This window comes from Pseudorasbora parva, chromosome 24, assembly GCF_024679245.1.
Source record: "Pseudorasbora parva isolate DD20220531a chromosome 24, ASM2467924v1, whole genome shotgun sequence".
Classification (NCBI taxonomy): domain Eukaryota; kingdom Metazoa; phylum Chordata; class Actinopteri; order Cypriniformes; family Gobionidae; genus Pseudorasbora; species Pseudorasbora parva.
The window spans coordinates 12,308,382-12,326,243 of NC_090195.1; the positions used below are offsets into that span (position 1 = coordinate 12,308,382).

At 38.6% G+C, this 17,862-nt stretch overlaps 1 long non-coding RNA gene across 1 annotated transcript; it reads right to left on the bottom strand.

Annotated features, from left to right (window-relative positions):
* Positions 1-11,449: 11,449 nt before the first annotated feature.
* LOC137063852 (uncharacterized) lies at positions 11,450-16,591 on the bottom strand. The gene is made up of 3 exons (XR_010901443.1): positions 16,576-16,591; positions 15,874-16,026; positions 11,450-11,626 (listed from the first exon to the last, which is right to left on the bottom strand). It is a non-coding gene; the product is annotated as an uncharacterized lncRNA (long non-coding RNA).
* Positions 16,592-17,862: the final 1,271 nt, after the last annotated feature.

The following is a 17,862-nucleotide window of genomic DNA, read 5'->3' on the forward strand; positions in this document are numbered from 1 at the left end:
TTATGTCCTAGGGATTTATTTGTGTTCAAATTTTGAACTTTGTTCTTTATGTCTTGTATTTTTTACAATGCCTTCATAATTTATTTTTTATACTTTTCAAATGCCTTATATGTATAGGTTTAGTTCTTTGCTCTAGTGTTATTTTGCTCTCACAGACGTTCACTCTTAAACTGTAAAGAAAGGTCACTATTAACTATTAATATGTGCTTTATAAATATTAATAAACAGCCAATATAGTAATAATATCCACAACAATAAGCAACTAATGAAAGGGATAGTTAAGCCAAAAATGTAATCACCCTAAAAAAAAATTATACATTTCTTTGTTCTGCTGAACATAAAGGAATATGTTTTAATTTGGTAACCAATCTTATCCTGGGCCCCATTTGACTGCTATAGTAAAACAAAAATACTATGGTAGTCTATGGGGCCTGAGATCTGCTTGGTTACAAACTTTATTTAATGTATCTTCCCTTGTGTACAGCAGAACAAAGACATTTCTACAGATTTGGAATAATTTAAGAGTGAGTAAACGATGACAGATTTTTTTTATTTTTGCGTGAACTATTCCTTTAATAGTGAGAACTAGACCCTAAAGATTTTGTTGTTGTTGTTGTTATTAAAATTATGATACTATAAAAGGAGAGTGAAACAGTAAAACTGTCACAGCCAGCATGCCTATCACCAGCACTCACTTCACAATTACCACACCATCAATTACCGTTTGCCATCACCCACATCTATTGCACTACAAAAGCCAGCACCACACACACAGAGATTGTCATCGCTTCAAGGACAGCTACCAACCTGTGCTACTTTCCTGAGTCTGCTACCAGATCAACTTCACTTGTCCTCAGTAATCTGTCTTTGGTCATCTGTTGCCCTCATCCTATGATTCTAAAGATCGCAAACAAAAGACAGAACAGTTACAGTAATGTTACCGTAAGTCTTTTCAAACCAAACTGTTTAATCTCTCACATGATATTACCCACTCCAGCTGCATGTATTCAGTCCTGCAAATAAACATACTGTTGTGTTTCACTTATACCTGTGTTGTCTTCTGTTCAGTGACAGAAGACCAGACCAATTATAAGGAACTCATTAAAATTATAAAATTAATTATAAAATTAAACTCATCAAATTATAAGGGCCTTTAGCTCCCAGTATGGACTGGTCATTTGAGACCAAATCTGTGGATGATTCTTGATTAGACTGGTTGCAGTTTAAATATGTATGTGGAGCATTGTGTACAACATTTCCATTTAGTAACCTGGAATGACCAAGATCTCATAGATTTGTTGTGGGTTGGATTAGACCATCACCTTGCGCAACTGATTCCACCAGGTAATTCAACCCTCACACTGAAGCATTATTTATACTGGGTGCTGTGGCGAAGTGGTTCTTCCCTCACTGTTAGCGAGATTGAACTGAAGATGGCAGTTCAATCTTAACTCATACGAGCACTAAAGTCTCCATTCATCATGACTGCCAAGCCAGAATCAACTCTTTTCCCTCAAGCCCAGAAGATGGTATCAAACAGCGATGGCCATGGAATGAAAGTGGTGGATCCTGCGGTTATTCCCGTCTGGAAAGTCCAGATGAAATCTTCTCCTCTCAAATCCCTACATCTAGAATCCACTTCTAAATCTGTTCCAGTGAGAGAGATTCGCCAGTCTGTTTCAGTGAGAGCGATTCACCAGTCTGTTCCAGTGAGAGCGATTCACCAGTCTGTTCCAGTGAGAGCGATTCGCCAGTCTGTTTCAGTGAGAGCGATTCACCAGTCTGTTCCAGTGAAAGAGATTCACCAGTCTGTTCCAGTGAGAGAGATTCACCAGTCTGTTGTAGTGAGAGAGATTCACCAGTCCGTTTCAGTGAGAGCGATTCACCAGTTTGTTCCAGTGAGAGAGATTCACCAGTCTGTTCCAGTGAGAGCGATTCACCAGTCTGTTCCAGTGAGAGATTCACCAGTCCATTTCAGTGAGAGAGATTCACCAGTCCGTTCCAGTGAGAGAGATTCACCAGTCTGTTCCAGTGAGAGAGATTCACCAGTCTGTTCTAGTGATAGCGATTCACCAGTCCGTTTCAGTGAGAGCGATTCACCAGTCTGTTCCAGTGAGAGATTCACCAGTCCGTTCCAGTGAGAGAGATTCACCAGTCCGTTTCAGTGAGAGAGATTCACCAGTCTGTTCCAGTGAGAGAGCATCACCAGTCCGTTCCAGTGAGAGATTCACCAGTCTTTTCCAGTGAGAGCGATTCACCAGTCTGTTCCAGTGAGAGCGATTCACCAGTCTGTTCCAGTGAGAGATACACCAGTCTGTTTCAGTGAGAGAGATTCACCAGTCCGTTCCAGTGAGAGAGATTCACCAGTCCGTTCCAGTGAGAGCGATTCACCAGTCCGTTCCATAGAGAGCGATTCACCAGTCTGTTCCAGTCAGAGAGATTCACCAGTCTGTTCCAGTGAGAGAGATTCACCAGTCTGTTCTAGTGAGAGCGATTCACCGGTCTGTTCCAGTGAGAGAGAATCACCAGTCCGTTCCAGTGAGAGATTCACCAGTCTGTTCCAGTGAGAGCGATTCACCAGTCCGTTCCAGTGAGAGCGATTCACCAGTCTGTTCCAGTGAGAGCGATTCACCAGTCTGTTCCAGTGAGAGAGATTGACCAGTCCGTTTCAGTGAGAGAGATTCACCAGTCCGTTCCAGTGAGAGAGATTCACCAGTCTGTTCCAGTGAGAGAGATTCACCAGTCTGTTCTAGTGAGAGCGATTCACCAGTCCGTTTCAGTGAGAGTGATTCACCAGTCCGTTCCAGGGAGAGCGATTCACCAGTCCATTCCAGTGAGAGATTCACCAGTCCGTTTCAGTGAGAGATTCACCAGTCTGTTCCAGTGAGAAAGCATCACCAGTCCGTTCCAGTGAGAGATTCACCAGTCTGTTCCAGTGAGAGCGATTCACCAGTCCGTTCCAGTGAGAGCGATTCACCAGTCTGTTCCAGTGAGAGAGATTCACCAGTCTGTTCCAGTGAGAGAGATTCACCAGTCTGTTCCAGTGAAAGATTCACCAGTCTGTTCCAGTGAGAGAGATTCACCAGTCTGTTCCAGTGAGAGAGATTCACCAGTTCGTTCCAGTGAGAGCGATTCACCAGTCCGTTCCAGTGAGATTGCGATTCACCAGTCCGTTCCAGTGAGATTGCGATTCACCAGTCCGTTCCAGTGAGATAGATTCACCAGTCTGTTCCAGTGAGAGAGATTCACCAGTCCGTTCCAGTGAGAGCGATTCACCAGTCCGTTCCAGTGAGATTGCGATTCACCAGTCCGTTCCAGTGAGATTGCGATTCACCAGTCCGTTCCAGTGAGATTGCGATTCACCAGTCCGTTCCAGTGAGATTGCGATTCACCAGTCCGTTCCAGTGAGATTGCGATTCACCAGTCCGTTCCAGTGAGAGCGATTCACCAGTCAGTTCCAGTGAGATTGCGATTCACCAGTCCGTTTCAGTGAGAGAGATTCACCAGTCCGTTCCATTGAGAGAGATTCACCAGTCTGTTCCAGTGAGAGAGATTCACCAGTCCTTTCCAGTGAGAGAGATTCACCAGTCCTTTCCAGTGAGAGTGATGCACCAGCCCCAGGGTACTGTCACAAGCCTGTTCAAGTCCTGAAGTGCAGTTCTAAATCCATTCCCGTTCCAGAATCTGCTTCCACCCATGAGCCTGCTCCCGAGTTTGTAACATGTCCAGAGACTAATAAAACCTCAGTCCAGAGGAGGCGGCATAGGAAGAAAAAACGGTCCTCTACAGGTCCAACCACTGGCCACAGCCCAGTGTCGGTTCCAGCACCTGACCATAATCGAGTGTCTGCTTTAGCCCCTGACTAGAGTTCAGTAAAGGTTCTTGTCCCAGAGCTCAGACCTGTGTCTGCTCTTGTCTCAGAGCTCAGCCTTAATATCAGCTCAGCTTAATATTTTTATGTGGACTGTGTTTTTGCCAGGAAAATTAAAAGCATGTGACGTTTGTGTTGCTGGAGCTATTCATCCATTCAATGACACGTGAAACGAATGCTTATAAAATGTACAGGATAATGCCAAAAGAGCCGTTCTTTACTGTAATGCATCATGAAAGAAAAGCTATAGTCACACATAGTCAGATTTAGTCTATAGTCCAACTGTACTTTATAATCAAGCTATAGGCTAATACCAGTCATTTTAAAACGAGAAAATAACCAGAAGTATATTAGGACCTTGAATTGCGTTCAGTCTCTTGTATGTTACAAGCACGAGCATTAAGTTGCTGGCTGAAGTTCACAGGTTTTTGAATTCTACACCTTTAGCCAATTTAAAGGATACATACAATCTTATCTAATAAATTACCCCCAGCGCGACATGAGTCAGACATTTTAATCCTTTTTTATTCAATTTCAATTCCTTCACTCTTATTCCTACCACAATACATAATTTAAGATGAGATAGAAATTACACTGTGGTGGGAAAGTGCATTACATTTAGGGGGGAACTTGCATAAATATGTTGTGACACTCTTTTGTACACTGGCAGACAGATTAAATTAACACATGGGTGTGAAAAGTGCCTAGAGTAGAAGAAAGACCCAAAAAGGAACCCAGAAACATGAAAAAAGCTACTGTACATGAAGAAATTCAAACCAAATTATGTCACCTTGGCAGAAATAGACAGACTGAACCTGATATATTCACTTGTATAAATGGAGATGGTGTGGATTAGGCTATATAAATCATATTGCATTACTTGGCAGATTTTTAAAACTGTCACTGGTAACTTCAGAAGAAGTCTGACCAAAAGTGCTTTAACTGTATACACTTGGAACAATATGTAGAGCTTGTATATGTAGCGACAGGTGGTAAAGATTACAGAGAGGTGATTGATGGGAGAATGCATCGGCTGAAACTTTTGATTCAGGCAGCATCGTCACGGTAACAAGCTGGAAAATATGATTTTCTTTTGAGTGATTTGTTCCAATCTGATTTGACAGGGAGCGTGACAAGAATCTCTAAGACAGGATAATCTCATCTCCTAACCTGTCCACATTTCCTTCATCTTTCACTGCCCTTTTCATTGCCGTCCCCAAAATAAAACGTTATCGTTCAGAGGTTTCACTGATATAGCTCATGATACTCAGTTATACTGAGTTCTCAGTAAGATCTTTCTCTTTAAAATCCTTGAGAGAGAAAAAACAGTCACAAAAGAGACATGCAGGAAATATAATTATAAATATTTGATGAGAAATGTTTGATATTTCAGACTTTTAATTGCAAATCTGACACAGATTTTTCTTTCATGTGGGGTCTATAAAGTGTGAGTATTAATATTAGGATCATAAGGGTGTCAGTGGTTCAATGCAGCTGGTAGAAATATATATGAGAGTTGTGTTGGTGGTTGCTGTGGTGATTGTTGCTGTGGTGACCATGTCCGGTCCCCCACGAAGGGCTCGTGTTAGGAGGCCTCCCCATTAGCTGCGATAATGAGGCGTTTTTCTCCTCTCAGTGGCCGTACGCCCACCCTCCATTACACAATTGCTGCACACACTACAAACACGGTGCTCACAGGCACACTTGTTAAGACGTGAAACTGTTGATCATGTTAACAAGACTGATTGCTCACTGTGTCCCCAAAAAGTACAAAACACAATCACAACAGCGAGTAATAAACTGGAACGCCTAATTCAATAATTAGCTGTCTAACTTTTAATGACTTGATGCCATGATGGCTTCTGTGCTGTGTGTTTGTGTGGATCGGCTTCAGGTTCAGGCTCACAGAAGAACATTGTATGGATCAAAAACTGAAGGATTCATTGAAATATTAAAGGTGAACTATGTAGTATTTTTGCCGTAAAATATCCAAAAACCACCAGGACAGTGTAATATATTTTGTTCAGCTGAGTTCTTACAATATCCCAAATGTTTCCAACTATTTGTAAATTGTGAGAAAATTGCTCTTTTAACGAAGGAGCTGGGTCGTCTGAGGGATTCGCCTGTCAATTGCGTCATATCTGTGTTACCCTCGGTTTTCAGCAATTTGGCAGAAATGCTTTACTCTTAGCAGTGTGCAAAAAGTTTCACAGCAGCCTCCAAAATAGTGCTGGCGACTGTGTCCCGTCATAATAAAAGTCCTGCTGCTCGCGAGCCATGTGTTGCGAAACAATCGCTCCAGCGGCCTTGCTTCATACTACAGTAATGTTAATTACCGCACCCATGAACATGATTTCTGCCCAAATCCTAGCCCGATGCTTTTCCACCGGCTGTGAGGTGAAGACCGCATGTCCCAAGATTCTGTGCTCAAACTTGGCGTCATCAAGCTACGCCTATGTTTTGAATAGGCACCCTCTAGCGGATGGAAAAATTACATAGTGCAGCTTTAACTTGGTCTCAGATATTTCTTTCCTATGGAAGCTTGTTTCCACCATGGAATATTTTTTAGCTAAATAAAGTTAGTTAATAAAATTTAGCTAAAGCTGCAGTCTGTAACTTTTTTGGGTTAAAAATGATCCAAAATAAATTTTTGAGCAAGTACATAACCAGCCAGTGTTCAAAACTATCTGCTTACCGTAGCTCGATTTACAGCAGTAAGCTTGTAATAATGTTTTTTAATTCCAGTGGTACTGGTGGATTTCCGCGGGAAATTCAACCATATGTTTGCTTCATTACGTCACCTCTGTACACATAAAGAAGGTGTCCCGGTTAGCAGGCTATCGCATGTGAGGATGTTGGAAAAAAGCTTTTCTCACAGCACTTGATATAATTAAACTTATCAATTTGATGGCAGATCCAGAAAGGTTCAAACGACAGTCACCAGTGACAACTGGAGATTCATCCGTTGTAAAATGCAAAAGTCTTCGGACTTCGGAGTGAAAAAAAAGAGACTTCAACAGGGCGATGCCAAAACAAGGATAATTAAAGGTGGCGTGAACCTCCGTGTTTTGAAGGTTTTTTTCAGCTGGACAGGTAAGACATTTCAATGGTTGAATTAGGCTATGTAACAGTAGCATACCTGTTCGCTTAATTCATGCAGTTAAGTTGTGTTCTTTGATGTGCCTTTCTCGTTTTGCTATGTGCATTATGGTAACAATAGTTATTTTGTGCTTGCTATGAGAGAGAGCTTCACCTCTACTCCACATTAATGTGTTGGTATATGACGATTAGAAATTAGACTGCACAGAAATGGAAACTGTATTACAGGTAGCCCTTAATTCACATTAAATGTAGTCACGCAATCCTGATAACATTGACAATTTGAAAAAGTATAATTTGCAGTTTGACGTGATATGATAAATTATTATCGCGATGTATTGCAATGCTTTTTTCTCCTTAGTTGGTCAGAACAAAAGTGGATGTTAGCTACTTACTTGTTCAGGTGACACTCTTATGTCGGTCATACTTTCAAACAGTAAAGTATGTGATTGTGAATGACAGTATCCACACCGGCACGGTGACTGACAGCTTCTCCAGGTAGCTGCACATTCTCCTCAAAACATTGGGCACACCTCACGTAAAGTTGATAATTCTGCGAATAACTGCAATTGCAGTTTTCGAACAGAGATGGTGACAAAGAGGAAAAACTACGGACTGCAGCTTTAATTGTTATTTGTGTTAATTGTGACTTTTTGTCTCACAATTACGTTTTTTTTACTAAATTGTGAGATATCAACTCGCAATTGTGAGAAAAAAGTCATAATTGCAAGAAAAAAGTTAGAATTGCAAGTTGTACAAGTCCAATTAAAAATAGAAATAATTACAATACAAAATAAAAATAATTTTCAGAATTGCAAGATAAAAAAGGTAATTGCAACTTTTCATTTTAAAATTCTGACGTCTTTTCTCAGATTTACTTGATATAGCCAAACTTGCAATTACCTTTTTTTTTTTTTTTTCAGTTACATTAACAAGCCATACAGAAATATTTCCATAAAGAATACAATCCATAATTTTCAGATTTCTTTGAAGAAATAAAAATTATTATATTATTCACTGTTTTTACTTTTGACATTTTGGTTTAGTTTTTTAATGTAAATTAAATTATGTCAATAAGTGTGATTAACTGTATACTGTCTAAATTTATTCTTCCACTTCCATTTTAAGTACGTCACAGTGTAGATATATATAGTGAAAGTTACAGATATTCATAGATCATATTGTTTTTGTTTCATTGTTTGACTTGAAATTGGCTAATCTAAATGGAATCATCTCCATTTGTTCTCAATTTCTCTTATTACTCAATCAAATCTAAAAGTTATCTACAGAAACAAGTATGATATTAAAGAGACCTATACAGACAGATAGATCTTCTGAAACAATTGTTGCTGCAACAGCCTTCGTCCATCTTAGAAGAAAATAATTTAAAGGTTAAATTTTAAGCCTCAGTCATTTACTTTCTCCCAGTTCGCCTTTTATCTGCTGAATCTTATCACAAGCTTCACAAATATCTTTAAGATTCAGACTAAAATTCATCAAACTCAACATCCATAACCAAGTTCAATTTGTTCTTGTTGTTGTTCGCTGTGCTTTGTCTGTGCTTTTGAGCATTGTCAGTGGCAGAAAGCCTTGAGATCTTGATTATCGTGTATTTTGAAGGCAGAGCTGAGCTATGAGGCAAGTAGAAGCTTCTATGAAAGCGCATGAGTCACACTGTTCCATAGAATCAAACACCTACACACAGACCCACAAAGACATCCACTGGTGTGACGACGCACAGGAATTTTAAATGAAAAGCCTGGTGACCTCAGCCTTGGCAGTGTGTGCGGATGGTGTGAAATAACGTGGCAGGCGGTGGGCGATGGGGCCGAGCGTGCCCACTCACTTGAAAGAAGAGGCACAACAGAAGACCATCTCTCTGTATCTTTTTCTTTCTTTTACATGTAGCAGTACTGTAGTGTGCCAGACTCTCCAAACCACAGTTATTTTCATGCAGAGAAATACTAATGACTAATGATTTATCTGGATTATGTCAGGTTTAGAGGTTTATACATTTAACTGAGCCAGAAAAGCCGGTGCTGCATCTTTTAAAAAATACTAATGCAACAGAACTGTACATTAATGCAGTAAAGTAAACAATGTGAATGGGATCTGTCTAGATAATCAATTTTATAAATGAACACATACACAAACAATTTAGACTCCAATAGTGATATTATTAGCGAAGCAATTTGTATGGAAGCCTGTTTCTGATTCAGATAAAAAATAAAAATAAAAAGGTAATTGCGACTTTATATTTCCCAGTGAATCACACAGCGAGACAAAAAGATGCAATAACATTTTTTATTTTATAGGCCTATATTGTTATATACACCAGTCAAGCATAATGTTATGACCTAATATTGTGTTAGTTCCCTTTTGCTGCCAAAACAGCCCTGACCCGTCATGGCATGGACTACACTAGACCCCTGAAGGTGTGCTGTGGTATCTGGCACCAAGATGTTAACAGCAGATCCTTTAAGTCCTGTAAGTTGTGAGGTGAGGCCTCCATGGATCGGACTTGTTTGTTCAGCACATCTCACAGATGCTTGATTGGATTGAGATCTGGGGAATTTGGAGGCCAAGTCAACTCCTCAAACTTGTTGTTGTGCTCCTCAAATCATTCCTGAAACATTTTTGCTTTGTGGCAGGGCACATTATCCTGCTAAAGAGCCACAGCCCCCAAAGAATACAGATTTCATGAGATTTCAAGGCTGTACATGGTCTGCTACAATGCTTAGGTAGGTGGTACGTGTCAAAGTAACATCCACGTGGATGGCAGGGCTCAAGGTTTCCCAACAGGACATTGCCCAAAGTATCACACTGCCTCTGCCGGCTTGCCTTCTTCCCATAGTGCATTCTGCTGCCATGTGTTCCCCCGGTAAGCGACATGCACCAGGCCATCCACAGGATGTAAAAGAAATCATGATCCATCAGACCAGGCCCCCTTCTTTCATTGATCCGTGGTCCAGTTCTGATGCTCATGTGCCCACTGTTGGCACTTTGGACAGGGGTCAGGGGTCAGCATGGGCACCCTGACTAGTCTGCAGCTATGCAGCTTCATACACAACATACTGTGATGCTCTGTGTATTCTGACACCTGTATATCAGAACCAGCATTAACTTCTTGAGCAATTTAAGAAACAGTAGCTCGTCTGTTTGATCGGACCACATGGGCCAGCCTTCGCTTCCCACGTGCATCAATGAGCCTTGGCCACCCATGACCCTGTCAGCGGTTCACCACTGTTCCTTCCTTGGACCACTTTTGATAGATACTGACTACTGCAAACCAGGAACAGCCCACAAGACCCAGTCGTCTAGCCATCACAATTTGGCCCTTGTCAAATTCGCTGAAATCCTTACAATAGCCCATTTTTTCCCTGCTTCCTCAACACATTAACTTTGAGGACAAAATGTTCACTTGTTGCCTAATATATCCCACCCACTAACAGGTGCTGTGATGACGAGATAAGCAGTGTTATTTACTTTATGTTATGTGAATAATGTTATGCCTCATTAGATTGTATGTTTATATCTCACAATGCACCTATATCTTTTATTTTAGGTCTCGTAATTGTGCCTATATTTCACACTGTATCTTTATTTCTCGCCCTTACAATTTCTTTCACAATTATGACTTTATAACATTGTAACTTAATAATTGTTACTTTATATCTCATAGTGTGACTTTATTAGTAATGTTTTTGCAACTTTATTACTTGTGATTGACTTTATATCTAACAATTGCATCTTTATATCTTGTAATGGCGACTTTATTTCTCACTATGTGACTATTTCTTATTTTTTCTTTTTTCTCTGTGGTAGTAAATTGCACAAGCTAATACAGAGATAATGATGCACCGATTATGAGCACCCTAAAATGCTTTTAGAGCAATTCTCACAAACCTGACACCCAAACCTTTCCAAGAGACGGACAAAAACATACAAAGACAGAGAAATTGTAATGTACAAACACAGTGTGTCAGTGTGTATGTGTGTAAGACTGGATGTGCTGAGTCATTGTGTAAGAATAGATCTCTCTCTCACTCTCTCTCTCTGCTTCAGTTGTAGTTTTTCTCCATTAAATTGACAGTTTGAACTAATGGTGACTAATGCAGAAGCGACAGACACAATATGTATAAAAGTATGCTTCAAATAGTTTGTTATTGGTTTTGTGAATTTGTGTATAGGTGGGTGTGATGAAACAACATAGTTTGATAATTTACATATTTAACTTTCAGCCAATAAGAACCCTAAATATATTCACTAGCACATTCACCAGTGTTTGTGCCATTATGCATAAGAAAAACGGTCACTGGTTGAGAATTAAAGGGTTTGTTAATTCTGTCATAATTTTGGGACCAGGAAGACCAAGTTTATCAGTGATAAAATTATGTTACGACGTCTTCTCATTACATAATGTTATCATATGACTTCAGAAGGCTTGGAGGTTTCAGTAAATTATGTCATTTGTGTGTGAACTACCTCTTTGTATGTGCTTCTGGCTGGATTGGGATCATATAACAGCAATGTCAAAGCCCTAGAGCTCTTCCACGCAACATCCATCTTTTCATCCATCCATCCTCTCGCTTTCCCTCTTTATGTTCATCGACTCACTCAGACGGTCCCTTTGGGTATGCTCTCCTCTAAACAAACCTGAATTAATCATAGGACAATAAGACAGTGAATTATTAGCCTGACTTAAAGGGTCTGGATAGAAACTGAATTACAGTGATAAATGGCTTATTGCGGTCTTTCTTATTGTATCCCAACCTGAATGGCTACACACTCAGTCTTCGTCCCTATGCAATAAACTAAATGGTACATAATTTGCAATATCCCATACAACCACGCAGTGACTGTTATCTTGCTTATTAACTAATTAATCATTAATTGCTTTCTCTTAATGGACCCGGATTTCCGGCCCCTCCTGGGACAGTGTATTACCTTTTCATGCTCCCTGCTCATTCTTTGTTGCACATTAAACAAGAACATCAGCTGTCTCAATGAGCTGGAGATTGACTCATTCAAATTAGATAACGTTTATAATTCTGCAGCCACCAAATGAGCTTAGGGCAATTTGAATGTTATGCTCACTCGCTACAGGAAGGCAAATTGCTTAGAATGGGAGTGTAGAAAACGTGTAGAAAAGTTACACAAATTATGTGTATTTTAAATAAAACTGTGTTGGAAGAATTCGGCTGTTTTACACATAGTTATGTTCAGCTTTAAAATTAACTCAACCTGTCAATTTTTTCACAGCATCCAACATGACCTGTGTAGCCAAGGACAGCCATAATGTGTTAATATTACAGGTTTACAAATGTTATTGTTACAGGTCCTGGCACATTAAGACCTGGTTTCACAGACAGGGTTTAGATTAAGCCAGGATTACGCCTTTATATTTATTATAGCCTTTATAAATGTTAAAAAAACATTACTCGTGTCCATCTTGAGACAAAAAAAATGGCACTGACATATTTTAAGATAAAAAACAGCCCGATGTTGGCTAGTTTGATGTGTTTCGGCCGGGCTTTGCCTTGTCTGTGAAACCACTGAGATAAAAACCACCACAGTGAATGTGCCAAAATGATCAACAAGCGCTGACATTTAACAAGTTTGAGTTTGATTCTATTTTATCATTTTTTTACAGTCTATAGTTTTAACACATCCTTTCTAAAGGCCTGTTCACACCAGGCAAGAACAAAGTGTTTTTATTGTTCATCAGCTGGGAAAAAAAAATTCTGAAAGTGATTTCATATTGTTTCTCTGTGTTATTGTGGTGTGGACTAATCCTTTATAGGCTATTTAGAAAGATTTAAAATATATATATATTCTTTATTGTTATAGTTATAATCCTTGGTGTGAACAGACCTTGAGAGTGCATGTTTATTATTTAGTGCAGTATGTGCAATTATATATTTGCAGTATGTGCAATGTATTTTTTTTTTTTTACTTTTTATATATATATATATATATATATATATATATATATATATATATATATATATATATATATGTATATATATATATATATAAAAAGTAAAAAAAATAAAAAATACATTGCCGTCATTACAAATTGCAAATTCGGTAAAATGTTTATGCATGTTTTTGTGAATTAACAACGAAAAATATTAAAATATTGACATTGATTAATTTGCGTATACTTAAGTCTACATTTATGTAAATAATTTATTTTTATTATTATTTTATTTTATTTTATTTTATAAATAATTTATTTTTTAATTAAATTTTACATTTGATTGACAGCCCTCAAATTTGCACCAATGAGCCAAATGAATGTGGTCACCTCTTCTAATTAACAAGTTTGGGGTTAATTTAAACTCCAAAGAAAAGGAGGACAAAATCCCTATAAATTCCCCGTTCTTTTGACATTAAATGTTGAAGTAGCACATAGGGATTTGGTGTTCAGGCGTCCACATACTTTTGACCATGTATTTTTTTTAATTATCTAAGCTATCTTCTTATAGACTGTAATTAAGAAAAGAGAGAAGTCCAGAGAAGATAAAGACACTCCTTGGGTCATTGGTCCAGTTTTCCCAGTGCTGCTAAAACAGATGTCTCTCTCTCTCTCTCTCTCTCTCTCTGTCTCTGTCTCTGTCTCTGTCTCTGTCTCTCTCTCTCTCTCTCTCTCTCTCTCTCTCTCTCTCTCTCTCTCTCTCTCTCTCTCTCTCTCTCTCTCTCTCTCTCTCTCTCTCTCTCTCTCTCTCTCTCTCTCTCTCTCTCTCTCTCTCTCTCTCTCTCTCTCTCTCATTGCCATTTTGCTTCCACTGAACTCAATCTAACTGCCAGGCCAGTGAAAGTGCATGCGACTGTTGTTATAAATAATGTTTACTGCACTTTTTTAAATTGTTCCTCTGTTGTCATGTGCTTTAAGCTGCAAGCCAGGAAAACAAATATTGGGAACATAAGTCTGCCTTTTAGTGTACAGAAAGAGAAGATGAATGTACTATTACTGTGAGTGGGTATAATTGCACCCATTGTTCAATTCAACATGTGTTAGGAAAACAGAAGCATAAAAAAATCAATTCATTGTTTATCCCTTTGAACATGTTTTAGAGAAAAGCACTTATTTCATAAAGAGATTCCCCCACGTTTTCAATTTTTTACTTCAAATAAAGGTTAGAATTTTCTGAATTTTTGGAATAAAAGATCAAAAGGATTAACCATGCACCTTCTTTGTTCATATTTACCAAAGGGTGACAATAATTCTGACCATACATCAAAAAATTCAGTGGCTGTAAAATAATATAAATGGATATATAGGTCCTTCTCAAAAAAATTGCATATTGTGATTAAGTTCATTATTTTCCATAATGTAATGATACAAATTAAACTTTCATATATTTTAGATTTATTGCACACCAACTGAAATATTTCAGGTCTTTTATTGTTTTAATATGGATGATTTTGGCATACAGCTCATGAAAACCCCAAATTCCTATCTCAAAAAATTAGAATATCATGAAAAGGTTCTCTAAACAAGCTATTAACCTAATCATCTGAATCAACTAACTAACTCTAAACACCTGCAAAAGATTCCTGAGGCTTTTAAAAACTCCCAGCCTGGTTGATTACTCAAAACTGCAATCATGGGTAAGACTGTCGACCTGACCCTGTCCAGAAGGCCATCATTGACACCCTCAAATAAGAGGGTAAGACACAGAAAGAAATTTCTGAACGAATAGGCCTGTTGCCAGAGTGCTGTATCAAGGCACCTCAGTGGGAAGTCTGCGGGAAGGAAAAAGTGTGGCAAAAAACGCTGCACAACGAGAAGAGGTTACCAGACCCTGAGGAAGATTGTGGAGAAGGACCGATTCCAGACCTTGAGGGACCTGCGGAAGCAGTGGACTGAGTCTGGAGTAGAAACATCCAGAGCCACCGTGCACAGGCGTGTGCAGGAAATGGGCTACAGGTGCCGCATTCCCCAGGTCAAGACACTTTTGGGCTACAGAGAAGCAGCACTGGACTGTTGCTCAGTGGTCCAAAGTACTTTTTTCGGATGAAAGCAATTTTGCATGTCATTCGGAAATCAAGGTGCTAGAGTCTGGAGGAAGACTGGGAGAAGGAAATGCCAAAATGCCTGAAGTCCAGTGTCAAGTACCCACAGTCAGTGATGGTCTGGGGTGCCATCTCCTGACCTGAACCCCATAGAGAATCTGTGACACAAGACCCAACACTCTAGATGAGCTTAAGGCCGATATCGAAGCATCCTGGTCCTCCATAACACCTCAGCAGTGCCACAGGCTGATCGCCTCCATGCCACGCCGCATTGAAGCAGTCATTTCTGCAAAAGCATTCCCGACAAAGTATTGAGTGCATAACTGAACATAATTATTTGAAAGTTGACGTTTTTTGTATTAAAAACACTTTTCTTTTATTGGTCGGATGAAATATGCTAATTTTTTGAGGTAGGAATTTAGGGTTTTCATGAGCTGTATTCCAAAATCATCAGTATTAAAACAATAAAAGATCTGAAATATTTCAGTTGGTGTGCAATGAATCTAAAATATATGAAAGTTTAATTGTTTATCATTACATTATGGAAAATAATGAACTTTATCACAATATGCTAATTTTTTGAGAAGGACCTGTATAATGTTCGATATATACATTGGGGTACAAAAGTCTAATACCAATAGTGAGAATTTAAATGTTAATTAATTTAATATAACATTTTCATTATATTATGCATATCCCAAATCAGTCTTCAATGCAAATAAAAATCCAAGAAAAATTGTCTCAGATTTTTGGACCCCCCCCTATACTATAGAGATGATTGCTTTATAGGAACATGTCAGTGTGTGTTTGTGTTTATTCCTGAATTGACTCATTTGTTGAATATTTGTTAGCGTTTCCTGTGAGCATGTGGTGGGGATTACCATGCAATTCTTGTGCCCGGTTTGAGATTCGGGATTCAGGATTCAAATTGTCAGAAAGGTAATTTCTCTCTCATTGTGTGCACTCTTCCCTTTTCTGTCTCTATGCAGATTTTTCCTTCTGTTGTTGGCTGTCAGTTATCTTGACTTGTTCACCTTCAGAGAAAGACAGATAGACATTGAGGGTTTGCGGTCAGATATGAAATGCCCACATTGTAAATACACATACATCTCTCCCATATTTGTGTTGGTCCTCTTGGGAGGATATCATCATAAGGGCTGGCAGATGGAGTGAAGTATTAGTGGAGGGATTCTTTATACATTTCATTCAGACCCAGATACTTAAACATGAGCTGATGTGGCTCAATGGAATATTTGCTAGTAGGAGTAGTATATCAGAACCACTGACAGATTAGTTTTCGTTTATTTTATGTTTTAGTTGGAATGTTTTTTAGTGACTAAGGGGAAAATCAAAGTGAAAAACACAAATAGCTTACTGCAGCTGCTGTTTTCACTAGGATCTAGCAACACTTATGGTTTATAGGGACAGAGATCCTGGCAGATAGAGCAGGAGCTAAGACAATGAAAGCTGTTGGTGAGAGAAAGAAAAATGCTCAAAATAAACTACAAAGTCACACTGAGATGGAGCAAGTCCTTAAAGTGATAGTTCACCCAAAAGTGAAAATGTTGTCATCATTTACTCACCCTCATGTTGTTCCAGACCTGTATGAGTTTCTTCCTTCTGTGAACAAAAAAGAAGATATTTTGAAGAATGTTGGTAACCAGACAGTTGATGGACCATGTTGACTTCGATAGAAGGAATAAAATACCATGGAAGTCAATGGGGTCTGTCAACTGAATTATCCCTTTAAATATCCTTGAAGTAAGAACTCTGCATGTGATCTTAAAGTAAAGCTTAAAATAGATTGCTAACAAATGAAAACTCAGTCATCATCTACTCATACCCTTCCAAACCTGTATGACTTTCTCTCTTCTACTGAACAAATTAACTTATAATAACTTGTGTTCTGCAGAATAAAGAAAGTCATGCAGGTTTGATATGTGACTCTGGACCACAAAACCAGTCATAAGGCGCACAGGTATATTTGTGGCAATAGCCAACAATACATTGTATGAGTCCAAATTTTCGATTTTGCTTTTATGCCAAAAATCATTGGGATATTAAGTAAAGATCAATTTCCATGAATATATTTCCTAGAGTAAATCTATTAAAAAAAAGTATTATTAATTACTAATAATATGCATTGGTAAGGACTTCATTTGGACAACTTTAAATCTGCACTATGTAATTTATTCAGATGATATATAAATCTTACAAATTTCATAAAAATGACCCTTATGACTGGTTTTGTGGTCACAAATCACAAATGATGTGAGGGTAATTAAATGATAAGAGAATTTTAATTTTTTGGGGGTGAATTATCCCTTTATGTCAGTTTTCAGTGATTAAGTCGTGATGTTTGTTTATGTGTTTGTTTGTATTTACAACATTTGGTTAGGTTTATGCCTTAGAAGGAAAAAATAATCACTGGCGTATAAAACCAACTTAAACATAGAATCAAACACATACAAATGTTATTATCTTTCACAGTTTCGATAAAATGCTTATCTAAGAAAACATTTCTGATTCAGAAAATGATTCGAAAAAGTTTGAGGTAAAATGAGGATAAAGATTGGGGGAAGGAAAATGACATCATTGACATTCAGCTCACATTTTCTCTCCTCCCTTTCTTTCTCTGCATCTCTCTCCTTCTCCATCTCCCTTCCATCACTCTTACTCTCTTTGCGACTAACTCTGTCTCTCTTTCTCCTCTTCTCTCAATCCAAGTCTCCTCCTTCCTCTCACATCAACTTTTCCCCCGACTCTACTGCACAGCAAGCAAAGTGAGCTTTATTCAGTTCAGGTTTTCTCTGAAGGCCGTTCAGCTCAAGTGAGATTTGGGCTCTGATCTTTGACTCTTTCCACAACCT